The sequence below is a fragment of the Phocoena phocoena genome, chromosome X (assembly GCF_963924675.1).
Source record: "Phocoena phocoena chromosome X, mPhoPho1.1, whole genome shotgun sequence".
Classification (NCBI taxonomy): Eukaryota; Metazoa; Chordata; class Mammalia; order Artiodactyla; family Phocoenidae; genus Phocoena; species Phocoena phocoena.
Genome location: NC_089240.1, coordinates 83,622,923 through 83,637,296, shown reverse-complemented (window position 1 = coordinate 83,637,296; position 14,374 = coordinate 83,622,923). Strand labels below are relative to the sequence as shown.

The 14,374-nt window shown below is 36.6% G+C and overlaps 1 pseudogene; it reads right to left on the bottom strand.

Moving 5' to 3' along the window:
• Positions 1-6,681: 6,681 nt before the first annotated feature.
• LOC136142908 (large ribosomal subunit protein eL32-like) lies at positions 6,682-7,088 on the bottom strand (annotated as a pseudogene).
• Positions 7,089-14,374: the final 7,286 nt, after the last annotated feature.

Here is a 14,374-nt window from a genome sequence, read left to right as displayed (position 1 = left end):
TGTGTGCAAGCATAGGTCACTATCCACACCACCCCTCCCAGGAGCCTCTGCAGCTCACCACTTCCAGGGTCCTGGGAAAAAGGGCCAAAATCCCCTCAAGAATACATGGCATGCTTCAGGCAGTTGCAATGTCATGATGGCTTCCGCTGCCTCAGGCTCACCCTGGATTCCATACCCATCCGTGCCCCTGGCCTGAGTGAGCTAGAGCTCCCTAATCAGCGGCTCCTTCAACCCTCTCCTGTCTGGGCAAAGAACAGACACCACAGGGTGACCTACATGCTGCGGCACGGTCAGATCCAAAGCTGAACCCCGGGAGCTGTGCGAACAAGGAAGAGAAAGGGAAATTTCTCTGTGCAGCCTCAGGAGAAGTGGATTAAGTCCCCACAGTCAACTTGATGTACCCTGCATTGGTGGAATACCTGAATAAACAACGAATCATCCCAAGCTGAGGTAGTGGAATTTAGGAGCAACTGTAGACTTGGGGTTTGCTGCCTGCCACTGAATAGATTTTGATTTTTATGTTTATCTTAGTATAGGTTTTAGTGCTTGCTATCATTGTTGGATTTCTTTATTGGGTTGGTTGCTCTCTTCTTTTTTATTTATTACTTTTTAATTTTTTAATTTAATAATATTTTAAAATTTCTTATTTTAATAAATTTATTTTACTTTATTTATGTTTTCTTTCTTTTTTTATCTCTCTTTTCTTCTGAGCCGTGTGGCTGATGGGATCTTGGTGTGCTGACTCAGTGCCAGGCCTGAGCCTCTGAGGTGGGAGAGCCAAGTTCAAGACATTGGATCACCAGAGACCTTCTGGCCACAGGTAATATCAATCAGGAATGGTTCTCCCAGAGACCTCCGTCTCAATGCTAAGACCCAGCGTCACTCAACAGTCAGCAAACTCCAGTGCTGGAAACCCCATACCAAACAACTAGCAAGAAAGGAACACAACCCCACCCATAAGCAGACAGGCTACCTAAAACCATAAGTTCAGAGACACCCCAAAACACACCACTGGACGCAGCCCTGCTTACAAGAAAGAAAAAATCAAGCCTCATCCTCCAGAACACAGGCACCAGCCTCCTCCAACAAGAAGCTTACACATCTCTCTGAACCAACCTTATCCACTGGGGGCAGACATCAAAAACAATGGGAACTACTAACCTGCAGCTTGTGTAAAGGAGACCACAAACACAATAAGTTAAGATAAATGAGAAGACAGAGAAATATGCAGCACATGAAGGAGCAAAATAAAAACACACCAGACCAAATGAAGAGGAAATAACCAGTCGACCTGAAAAACAATTCAGAATAATGATAGTAAACATGATCAAAACTCTTGGAAATAAAATGGAGGAAATATAAGAAACGTTTAAAAAGGACCTAGAAGAACTAAAGAGCAAGCAAACAATGGTGAACAACATAATAAATGAAACTTAAAATTCTCTAGAAAGAATCAATAGCAGAATAACTAAGGCAGAAGATGGATAAGTGACCTGGAAGATAAAATAGAGGAAATAACTACTGCAGAGCAGAATAAAGAAAAAAGAATGAAATGAACTGAGGACAGTCTCAGAGACATTGGGGACAATATTAAATGCACTAACTTTCTAATTACAAGGGTCCAAGAAGAAGAAGAGAAAAAGAAAGGGACTGAGAAAACATTTGAAGAGATTATGGTTGAAAAATTCCCCAGTGTGAGAAAGAAAATAGTCAGTCAAGTCCAGGAAGCACAGAGAGTCCCATACAGGAAAAATCCAAGGAGAAACTTGCCAAGACACATATGAATCAAGCTATCAAATATTAAATACAAAGAAAAAATATTAAAAGCAGCAAAGGAAAAGCAACAAATAATGTAAAAGGGAATTCCCATAAGGTTAACAGCAGATATTAGAGCAGAAACACTGCAAGCCAGAAGGATGTGCCAGGACTTATTTAAAATGATGAAATGGAAAAACCTACAACCAAAATTACTGTACCCAGCAAAGATCTCCTTCACATTTGATGGAGAAATTAAAACATTTACAGACAAGCAAAAGCTAAGAGAATTCAGCACCACAAAAGCAGTTTTACAACAAATGCTAAAGGAAGTTCTCTAGGCAGGAAACACAAGAAAAGGAAAAGACTTACAATGACAAATGCAAAATAATTAAGAAAATAGTAATAGGAACAAACGTATTGATAATTACCTTAAATGCAAACGGATGAAATGTTCCAATCAAAAGACATAAACTTGCTGAATGGATACAAAAAAAAAAAAAAAAAACACCTGTATATATGCTGTCTATAAAAGACCTACTTCAGACCTAGGGACACATACAGACTGAAACTGAGGGGATGAAAAAAGATATTCCATGAAAATCAAAAGAAAGCTGGAGTAGCAATTCACATATCAGATAAAACAGACTTTAAAATAAAGACTATAACAAGAGACAAAGAAGGACACTACATAATGTTCAAAGGATCAATCCAAGAAGCAGATATAACAATTGTAAATATCTCTGCACCCAAAAAAGGAACACCTCAATACATAAAGCAAATGGTAGCAGCCTAAAAAGGGGAAATTGAGAGTAACACAATCATAGTAGGGGACTTTAACACACCACTTTCACTAATGGACAGATCATCCAAAATGAAAATAAGGAAACACAACCTTTAAATGACACATTGAACAAGATGGACGTAATTGATATTTACAGGATATTCCATCCAAAAACAAGAGAATACTCTTTCTTTTCAAGTGCTCATGAACATTCTTTGGGATATATCACATCTTGGGACACAAATCAAGCCTCGGTAAGTTTATGAAAATTGAAATCCTATCATGTACCTTCTCCGACCACAACACTAGGAGAGTAGATATCAATTATGGGAAATATAACTGTAAAAAATAAAAACACATGGATGCTAAACAATACACTACTAAATAACCAAGAAATTACTGAAGAGATCAAAGAGGAAATAAAATAATACCTGGAAACAAATGACAATGAAAACAAGATAATCTAAAACCTATGGGAGGGCTTCCCTGGTGGCGCAGTGGTTGAGAGTCCACCTGCTGATGCAGGGGACACGGGTTCATGTCCTGGTCTGGGAAGATCCCACATGTTGTGGAGCGGCTAGGCCCGTGAGCCATGGCCACTGAGCCTGCGCGTCCGGAGCCTGTGCTTCACAACAGGAGAGGCCACAACAGTGAGAGGCCCGTGTACTGCAAAAAAAAAAGAAACAAACAACAACAAAAAAAAACCCTATGGGATTCAGCAAAAGCAGTTCTAAGAGGGAATTTTATAGCAATATAATCCTACCTCAAGAAACAAGAATAATCTCAAATAACCAACCTAACCTTACACCTAAACAATTAGAGAAAGAAGAGCAAACAAAACCCAAAGTTAGCAGATGGAAAGAAATCATAAAAATTAGATCAGAAATATATGAAAAAGAAATGAAGGATACAGTAACAAAGATCAATAAAACTAAAACCTGGTTCTTTGAGACTTGATAAACCATGAGCCAGACTCATCAAGAAAAAAATGAAGAAGACTCAGATCAACAGAATTAGAAATGAAAAAGGAGAAGCAACAATGGACACTGCCGAATTACAAAGGATCATGACAGATTACTACAAACAACTATATGGCAATAAAATGGACCAACTGGAAGAAAAGGGCAAATTCTTAGAAAAGCACAACCTTCCGAGACTGAATCAGGAAGACATAGAAACTATGAACAGACCAATCACATGCACTGAAATTGAAAATGTGATTAAAAATCTTCCAACAAACAAAAGCCCAGGACCAGATGTCTTCTCAGGAGAATTCTATCAAAAATTTAGAGAAGAGCTAACACCTATCCTTCTCAAAACCTTCTAAAATACAGCAGAGGGAGGAACACTCCCAAACTAATTCTACGAGGCCACCATCACCCTGATAGCGAAACTAGACAAAGATGTCACAAAGGAAGAAAGCTACAGGCCAATATCACATATAAACATAGATGTCAAAATCCTCAACAAAATAATAGCAAACAGAATCCAACAGCACATTAAAAGGATCATACACCATGATCAAGTGGTGTCTAACCCAGGAATGCAAGGATTCTACAATATACACAAATCAATCAATGTGATACACCATATTAACAAACTGAATGATACAAAACATATGTTAATCTCAGTAGATGCAGAAAAAACTTTTGACAACATTCAACACTCATTTATGATAAAAACCCTCAGAAAGTAGGCATAGAGGGAACTTACATCAACATAATAATGGCCATATATGACAAAGCTACAGCCAACATTTTTCTCAATGGTGAAAAACAGAAACCATTTTCACTAAGATCAGGAGCAAGACAAGGTTACTCACCCTCACCACTATTATTCAACATAGTTTTGGAAGTTTTAGCCACACCAAGCAGAGAAGAAAAGGAAATAAAAGGAATCCAAATTGAAAAAGAAGAAGTAAAACTGTCACTGTTTGTAGAGGATATGATACTATACATAGAGAAACCTAACGATGCTACCAGAAAACTACTAGAGCTTATCAATGAATTTGGTAAAGTAGCAGGATACAAAATAAATGCACAGAAATGTCTTACATTCCTACACAGTAATGATGAAAATTCTGAAAGAGATAAAGGAAACACTCCCATTTACCATTGCATAACCTTCCTAAGGAGACAAAAGACCTGTATGCAGAAAACTATAAGACACTGATTAAATAAATTATATGTCATCCAAACAGATGGAGAGATATACCATGTTCTTGCATTAGAAGAATCAACATTGTGAAAATGACTATACTACCCAAAGCAATCTATAGGTACAAATCAATCCCTGTCAAACTACCAAGGGCATTTTTCACAGAACTAGAAGAAATAAATTTAAATTTTGTATGGAAACACAGTAGACCCCAAATAGCCAAAGCAATCTTGAGAAAGAAAAACGGAGTTGGAGGAATCAGGCTCCCTGACTTCAGACTATATTACTAAGCTTCAGTAATCAAGACAGTGTGGTACTGGCACAAAACAGAAATATAGATCAATGGAACAGAATAGGAAGCCCAGAGATAAACCCACACACATATGGTCACCTTATAATTGATAAAGGAGGCAAGAATATACAATGGAGTTCAGACAGCCTCTTCAATAATTGGTGCTTTGAAAACTGAACAGCTACATGTAAAAGAATGAAATTAGAACACTTCTTAACACCATACACAAAAATAAACTCAAAATGGATCAAAGACCTAAATGTAAGGCCAGACACTATAAACGTCTTAGAGGAAAACATAGCCAGAACACGCTTTGACATAAATCACAGCAAGGTCTTTTTTGACCCACCTCCTAAAGAAAGGGAAATGAAAACAAAAATAAACCAATTGGACCTAATGAAACTTTTAAGCTTTTCCACACAAAGTAAACCATAAACAAGATGAAAAGACAACCCTCAGAATGAGAGAACATATTTGCAAATGAAGCAACTGACAAAGGATTAATCTCCAAAACATACAAGCAGCTCATGCACCTCAATATCAAAAACACAAACAACCTAATCCAAAAACGGGCCAAAGACCTAAATAAAAATTTCTTCAAAGAAAATATACAGATTGACAACAAGCATATTAAAGCATGGTCAGCATCACTAATCATTAGAGAAATGCAAATCAAAACTACAATGAGTTATCACCTCACACTACTAAGAATGGCCATCATTAAAAAGTCTACAAACAATAAATGCTGGAGACGGTGTGGAGAAAATGGTATCCTCTTGCACTGTTGGTTGGAATATATATTTATACAGCCACTATGGAGAACAGTCTGCAGGTTCCTTAAAAAGTTAAAAATAGAACTATCATATGACCAAGCAATCCCACTACTGGGCATATACCCTGAGAAAACCGTAATTCAAAAAGAGTCATGTGCCACAATGTTCATTGCAGCTCTATTTACAATAGTCAGGACATGGAAGCAACCGAAGTGTCCATCAACAGATGCATGGTTAAAAATATGTGGCACATATGTACAGTGGAATATTACTTAGCCATACAAAGAAACAAAATTGAGTTATTTGTAGTGAGGTGGATGGACCTAGAGACTGTCATATAGAGTGAAGTAAGTCAGAAGGAGAAAAACAAATACTGTATGCTAACAGATACATACAGAATCTAAAAAAAATATTTCTGAAGAACCTAGGGGCAGGCAGGAGAGTAATAAAGACGTATATGTAGAGAATGGACTTGAGCACACAGCGAGAAGGATGGATAATTTGGGAGGAAGTGAGAGAGTGGCATTGACATATATACACTACCAAATGCAAAATAGATAGCTAGTGGGAAGTAGCTGCATAGAACAGGGAGATCAGCTCCATCCTTTGTGACCACTTATAGGGGTGGGATAGGGAGGGTAGGAGGGAGATGCAAGAGGGAGTGGATATGTGGATATATGTATATGTATAGCCGATTCCCTTTGTTATATTGTGGAAACTAACACAACAGCTTAAGGCAATTATACTCCAATAAAGATGTTAAAAAAAGAATAAAAGAACACACTTAGGTGGCTTCCATATCTTAGCAACTGTGAATAATGCTACTCTGAACATTGGGATTCATGTATCTTTTCAAATTAGTGTGCTTTTTCGAGTTTTGTGGTTTTATTAACACAAACACAATGTGCACCATGAGATGTCTATTCATTTTCTTCACTGTTCAGCCTGTTATTGGGATTGGTGACTCTGATGGACAGCTGGGGTGCTCTTTCTGCAATGGTTTTGTGGTTCTTGGATAAGATATTGTGAATAATTTCAGCACAGGAAGATTTGTTGCACATCAGCAGCACTTCATGCTCCTTGATGCTGTGGACCAGGAACTTCCAGAAGCTGCTGGGCAGCATGTGTTTGTTTTCTTGTTGCTCCCATAACTGATGTTGGGCATCAAGATCTGGCCCTTGAATCTGCTTCACACTCTGTTGTCAATGCCTCTCGCTTTCTGCCGGTTCCACTTTATTTTGATATATCAGTCTGACTGGTGCTGGATGAACTTCTTGGTCCTCCTTTTGATGATCTTGGGCTTCACGAGGGATCTGAGAGCAGCCATGATGCTGAGTAGAAGATGGCTTCCACCCCCGTAGGGAGTTCCAAGGAAGAGAGGGGCTCAAATTAGTGTTTTTGTTTCTTTCAGATATAAACCAGAGTGTGATTGCTGGGTGATATGGTAGTTCTATTTATAATTTTTTGAGAAACCTCTGTACTGTTTTACACAGTGGTTATACCAACTTACATTCCCAGCAACAGTGTACAAATGTTCCCTTTTCTCCACATATTCTCCAACATTTGTTATTTGTGTTCTTTTTGATGATAGCCATTCTGGCAGGTGTGATGTGATATCTCATTGTGGTTTTGATTTGCATTTCTCTGATGATTAATGATGTTGAGCATATTTTCATCTGCCTGTTGAACATCTTCATGTTCTCTTTACAAATATATTTATTCAGGTCTTCTTATTATTAGTCAGGTTGTTTGTTCTTTTGATGTTGAGTTATATGCACTGTTCATATATTTTGGTTATTAACCCCTTATCAGTCACATTACTTGCAAATATTTTCTCCCATTCGGCAGGTTATCTTTTTATTTTGTTGTTATATTCCTTTGCTGTGCAAAAGATTTTATGATTTATTAGGTTCCATTTGTTTGTTTTTGCTTTTATTTCCTTTTTTTAGAAGATAAATTCAAAAATATTTCTATAATTTATGTCAAAGACTGTCAGCAACTGATCATACACCATGATCAAGTGGGCTTTATCCCAGGGATACAAGGATTTTTCAATATCCACAAATCAATTAATGTGATATATCACATTAACAAATTGAAGAATAAAAATCATATGATCATTTCAATAGATGCAGGAAAAGCTTTTGACAAAATTCAACATCTATTCATAATTAAAATCTCTCCAGAAAATGGGCATAGAGTGAACATACTTCAACACAATAAAGGTCAAATATGACAAACTCACAGCTAACATTATACTCAACAGTGAAAAGCTGAAAGCATTTTCTCTAAGATCAGGAACAAGAAAATTATCTTAAGAAATTAGAACAGAATTGGAGGAATCATGCTCCCTGACTTCAGACTATACTACAAAGCTACAGTAATTAAAACAGTGTGGTACTGGCACAGAAACAGACACGTAGATCAGTAGAACAGAATAGACAGCCCAGAAATAAACCCATGTTCCCCTGGTCAATTAATCTATGACAAAGGAGCCAAGAATATACAATGGAAAAAATACAGTCTTTTCAATAAGTGGTGCTGGGAAAACTGGATAGTTACATGTAAAAGAATGAAATTAGAACATTCTCTAATGCCATATACAACAATAAACTCAAAATTGATTAAAATTCTAAATGTAAGGCTGGAAACCATAAAACTAGAGGAAAACATAGGCTGAACACTCCTTGGTTTCTTCAGATTTAGTGGCTAGGAAAGGCCTCTTTGAGGTGATATCTAAGCTGAGATATGAAGAAAAAAGATCTAGCTGTAGTAGCATTGAAGATAAAGAATGGAAGGTTGTTGGTACATTCTAAGCAGAAGTAAACAACTAACACCAAGTCCTTCATTTATTCAAATAATAAAACAAGGCCAGTGTGGCTGGACCATGGTGAGTGAAGGTGAGAATGATATGAGATCAGTTCATGGACTTGAGCAGAGAAAAGATCATAGAGGACATTGTAAACCAAAAGAAAGTCTTTGGTTTCTATTTTGTTTCACAGCAAGTCCTTAGAAACAATTGATCTAGAGAGTTATGTGGATACAGGACAGACATGGGCATTCCTGTTGTACTGACAGACAGTTTTTGGGAGAAGAGGTAAAATGCTGTATCTCACTTTCATGTGAGAAAGAAGTTTAAAACTCAATACAAAAACAAAAAAAAAAAGAAAAAAAACCTCAATACTGTTCACAGAATAGAACCTGAGATAGACAAATGTGACAGAGATAGAAAAGAGTTCCCCCACACAAGTAACCCTACCTACAACCTAACCTCTTAAATATATTCCCCACATTGCTGACAGAGTAAAGTTTCTAAAATACTAATCTGAACATATCATTTCTCTACTTTAGTTTCTTTTTTGCTTTAATGATTTTCAAGGTCCATAATGATCTTTCTGGAGCATGCCTTTCTAGCATCTGTTCTCAATCTCCTACTCCCTTTTCACTCCAGGTGCCCTGGCCTACTTTCAATTTCCTGTTTTCTTAGACGCTGATGACCCATAGCATATCACTTCCTTTGCTTGAAACACTTTTCAGTACTCCCTCCCTTAATTCAGCACAGATAAAAGCTTTCTCTGACCACTCCTGTTACCAAGGATGATAGTCACTATATTTAACAAGTAGTGTGGCACAAGCAGCAACCAATCAGAATAGATGCTGGTTACAGATGCTGGTTATACAGAACATATTTTTAAAGCTATTAGAATATGGCAGACACATGATAAATACTATATCATTATTTGCTGTTGTTATTATGTAAAGAAAAGACAAGTGAACATATCTGATTGCTATGAGCTTGTGGGCAGTTTTGTCTTGAATTTTTTGTTATATTAACATAATATTCATTTTACAATATAAATTAATAGCTGAATCATATAAATGTGTCATGACTTTTGTGGGGAGTGTGAATGGGTTGAGAAGAGATGTGACCTAACCAGAACTGAAGGTCAGTATCACTGGCTAGTGAGAGGGAGCGTTGTATTAGATTATGGGATTTGAGCTGTCAAATGATGAGTTTGGATTTGATCCAGTAGACAGCAGGATACCTTTGTAGGAACGTGGACAAAAAGGATTACAAATTGTAAGTGGTGCTTGAAAGAGATAAATTTGGCAGTGGTATGAAGAGTGGATTAGAGGACAAAAATACTTGAGACAAGAAATTTAGTTTGGAGATTGTTGTGGTCTTGCAAATAATCCAGAGTAGTGGAAGCCAGAATAGAAATAAAGGGCTAAATCTGATTGCTATTACAAACCACGCTTCCATACTAGAGAATGAGAACTGAAAAAAAGTTAAAAGGTAAGTAAGGGTGCAGTTAACCAAATAGGATGTGCAATTTTTACATGTCCATCTCTACTAAATTGTTAAGCACTCAGAAGCCTTATTTTCCTTGCCCAGAGCCAAATAATTGTATAGAGAATGAGGTTAAAATTAACAGGAAAGAGCTGACATAATCAGCTAAACAAAGCTACAAGGATCATCATCGAGGAAAGAAGTATAGTTTTCCATATGAATATCTATAGGATAGAGTGCAATAACCTTTGATCACACATACACAAAGCAGTAATATCTACAAGATACATGTTGTGCTTTAGATGAGTTCTGTAGGTGAGAAGGTGAACCTGTGTTTCATAAGAACTAGAAATATATCATTTTTTGATAAGTACTGTAGACTCCTGAATATTGTTAGAACTAATCTTTAAAAATGTTATGTGCTAGTTGTAAAACCCTAAGTGCTTTGGGTTAATAACTCCAACCAGGTTTCCAGTTTTATAAGTTGATAGTTTCTCTGGAAAGACAGGTGCTGGAATTTCTCAATGCCAAATGAAATTGTCTAAGCCAGTGTATATACATTACCTAAACCATATGCCATTAGGCATATCCCTAAATATATCTGTATGTTCTAAATGAAGTTTACTCAGCCACCAGGAAGCAGAAGCCTGTTTAAAAATGTTGGGATGTTCAGATAATGTCACCAAATGAATACATAAAATAGTCTATTTGGACAAGGTTCATAAAGGAGTGAACAAACTTAGTGAACCAATCCTTCAAAATTTGTCAAGGCTAAAAGATAGATTGACACATGGTGGACTTGTTTACAAAGTTACCAGAATCTCAGCTGCCAGCATTCCTTAGATTTGAGGTGGTTTAAATTTAATCTCAGTTGCAAATAAATAAATAAATACATTAATTAATTAATTAATTAGAGGCAACTTGAGGAGTATTTGGCTTCTCCATGAGTTTATCAAATACTGGATGTTTATTGTCTATTCTTTTTTTTCAATTTTTTAAATTATTTTTTTTGGAGTATGTTTGATTTACAATGTTGTGTTAGTTTCTGCTGTACAGCAAAGTGAATCAGTTATACATATACATATATCCACTCTTTTTTAGATTCTTTTCCCATATAGGTCATTACAGAGTATTGAGTAGAGTTCCCTGTGTTATACAGTAGGTTCTTATTAGTTATCTATTTTATATACAGTAACGTGTATATGTCAATCCAGTTTCCAATTTATCCCTCCCCCCCACATTTTCCCCCCCAGTAACCATAAGTTTCTTTTCTACATCTGTGACTCTATTTCTGCTTTGTAAATGAGTTCATTTGTACCTTTCTTTTAGATTCCACATATAAGCGATATCATATGATATTTGTTGTTCTCTGTCTGACTTACTTCACTCAGTATGACAATCTCTAGGTCCATCCATGTCACAGCAAATGGCATTATTTCATTCGTTTTTATGGCTGAGTAGTATTACGTTGTACTGTTGATGGGTATTTTGGTTGCTTTCATGGTCTGGCTATTGTAACTAGTGCAGCGATGAACATTGGGGTGCATGTATATCTTTTTTTTTTTCAGGAAGAAAGTGATTTTTTTAACACCTTTATTGGAGTATAATTGCTTTACAATGGTGTGTTAGTGTCTGCTTTATCACAAAGTGAATCAGTTATACATATACATATGTTCCCATAACTCTTCTCTCTTGTGTCTCCCTCCCTCCCACCCTCCCTATCCCACCCCTCTAGGTGGTAACAAAGGACCGAGATGATCTCCCTGTGCTATGTGGCTGCTTCACACTATCTATCTATTTTACATTTGGTAGTGTATATATGTCCATGCCACTCTCTCGCTTTGTCACAGCTTATCCTTCCCCCTCCCCATATCCTCAAGTCCTTTCTCTAGTAGGTCTCTGTCTTTATTCCTGTCTACCCCTACGTCCTTCATGACATTTTTTTTCTTAAATTCCATATATATATATATATATATATATATATATATATATATATATATATGAGCATATGGTATTTGTCTTTCTCTCCCTGACTTCAGACTATACTACAAAGCTACAGTAATCAAGACACTATGGTACTGGCACAAAAACAGAAAGATAGATCAATGGAAGAGGATAGAAAGCCCAGAGATAAACCCACGCACATATGGTCACCTTATCTTTGATAAAGGAGGCAAGAATGTATAGTGGAGAAAGGACAGCCCCTTCAATAAGTGGTGCTGGGAAACCTGGGCAGGTACATGTAAAAGTATGAGATTAGATCACTCCCTAACACCATACACAAAAATAAGCTCAAAATGGATTAAAGACCTAAATGTAAGGCCAGAAACTATCAAACTCTTAGAGGAAAACATAGGCAGAACACTCTATGCCATAAATCACAGCAAGATCCTTTCTGACCCACCTCCTAGAGTAATGGAAATAAAAACAAAAATAAACAAATGGGACCTAATGAAACTTCAAAGCTTTTGCACAGCAAAGGAAACCATAAACAAGACCAAAAGACAACCCTCAGAATGGGAGAAAGTATTTGTAAATGAAGCAACTGACAAAGGATTAATCTCCAAAATTTACAAGCAGTTCATGCAGCTCAATAACAAAAAAACAAACAACCCAATCCAAAGATGGGCAGAAGATCTAAATAGACATTTCTCCAAAGAAGATATACAGACTGCCAACAAACACATGAAAGAATGCTCAACATCATTAATCATTAGAGAAATGCAAATCAAAACTAAAATGAGATATCATCTCACACCAGTCAGAATGGCCATCATCAAAAAATCTAGAAACAATAAATGCTGGAGAGGGTGTGGAGAAAAGGGAACACTCTTGCACTGCTGGTGGGAATGTGAATTGGTACAGCCACTATGGAGAACAGTATGGAGGTTCCTTAAAAAACTACAAATAGAACTACCATATGACCCAGCAATCCCACTACTGGGCATATACCCTGAGAAAACCAAAATTCAAAAAGAGTCATGTACCAAAATGTTCATTGTAGCTCTATTCACAATAGCCCAGAGATGAAAACCACCTAAGTGCCCGTCATCGGATGAATGGATAAAGAAGATGTGGCACATATATACAATGGAATATTACTCAGCCATTAAAAGAAACGAAATTGAGCTATTTGTAATGAGGTCGATGGACCTAGAGTCTGTCATACAGAGTGAAGTATGTATATTCCTTTTTGTGTTCCTTTTAAAAGCTGATTTTCTTCCTAGTAAGTACTTTTGGCCAGTTGGTGGTTAAATGATGCCACTATGTATGTGTTGTTTTACATTTTCTTTGGGAAACAACTTGGGAATGAAGCAATATAATTATCAGCCATTATATCTTGATGAATATTCTATTTCTAAACAATCTGTGTTTCCTTCCAGGCCCCCTGTGTTTAACAGTGAACATTGGCAGTAACCAGGAAACAGTGCTCTTTGATATACTTAAACATTCTGAATGAAGTGTTTTTCTTTATTTTTAAGGCCTGGAAAGACATTTTCATATGGTGGAATTAAGCGTCTGAAATATGTGTCTGGATTTAGCATTGGCAGTTCAGTTTTACCCCCATTGTAGGCATTTCTATGCTTCTGGGAAGGATTCCAGAATTACCAATTATGTTAAAATATGTTTTACTAAGATACAGTGAGGCATATACTACAGAATCCCATGATGTGTATTAAATCCTTGTCCTCTTTCCTTCTAAGTGCTTCTTCAAATAAATCAACTTTAATGTCTAAAAGCTGGAAAGTGAGAAAACAGATTTTCCAGGTTTGGGGTGGTGACATGGCCTCCTTGCTTATGATGGCAAGGCATCAGGACAGTGAAGTGTTGTCTTGCTGAGGTTTGATTACTGGTCAGACTAGAAAGCTCAACAGATTCTTCTTCCACAGGAAAAAACAAAACCAAAACCAAAAATCAACACATAAACTCATTATATTAGAAATGTTTGACATGAAGTAACAAATGATTGTCACCTACATGTTGAAGTCGACCTTTGGAAAGGAAATGAGAGGAGATATGGGCAGTGAATATTCATATGAAAAAGAAAAGCATCTGAAATTTTAAATGAAAAGTCAAATGTCATTTTGAGTGGAATTTTTTAAGTCTGTTAATATTCTGAAGATATTTCTTGAACTGATGGTAAAACCTATAAAAAGTAGGATGAGAAGTCATTTATAATAAGTGGGTGTCTAAGGACTGTGTTTTTATGCGACTGAATTTGTTCCAAAGCATATGAAACAGAGAGAGAAGTTCAAGCTAGAATCAAATAATAAAAAGAACAATGGCCATTGATCTATCCTTCCAAATAGACAAAGGCAATA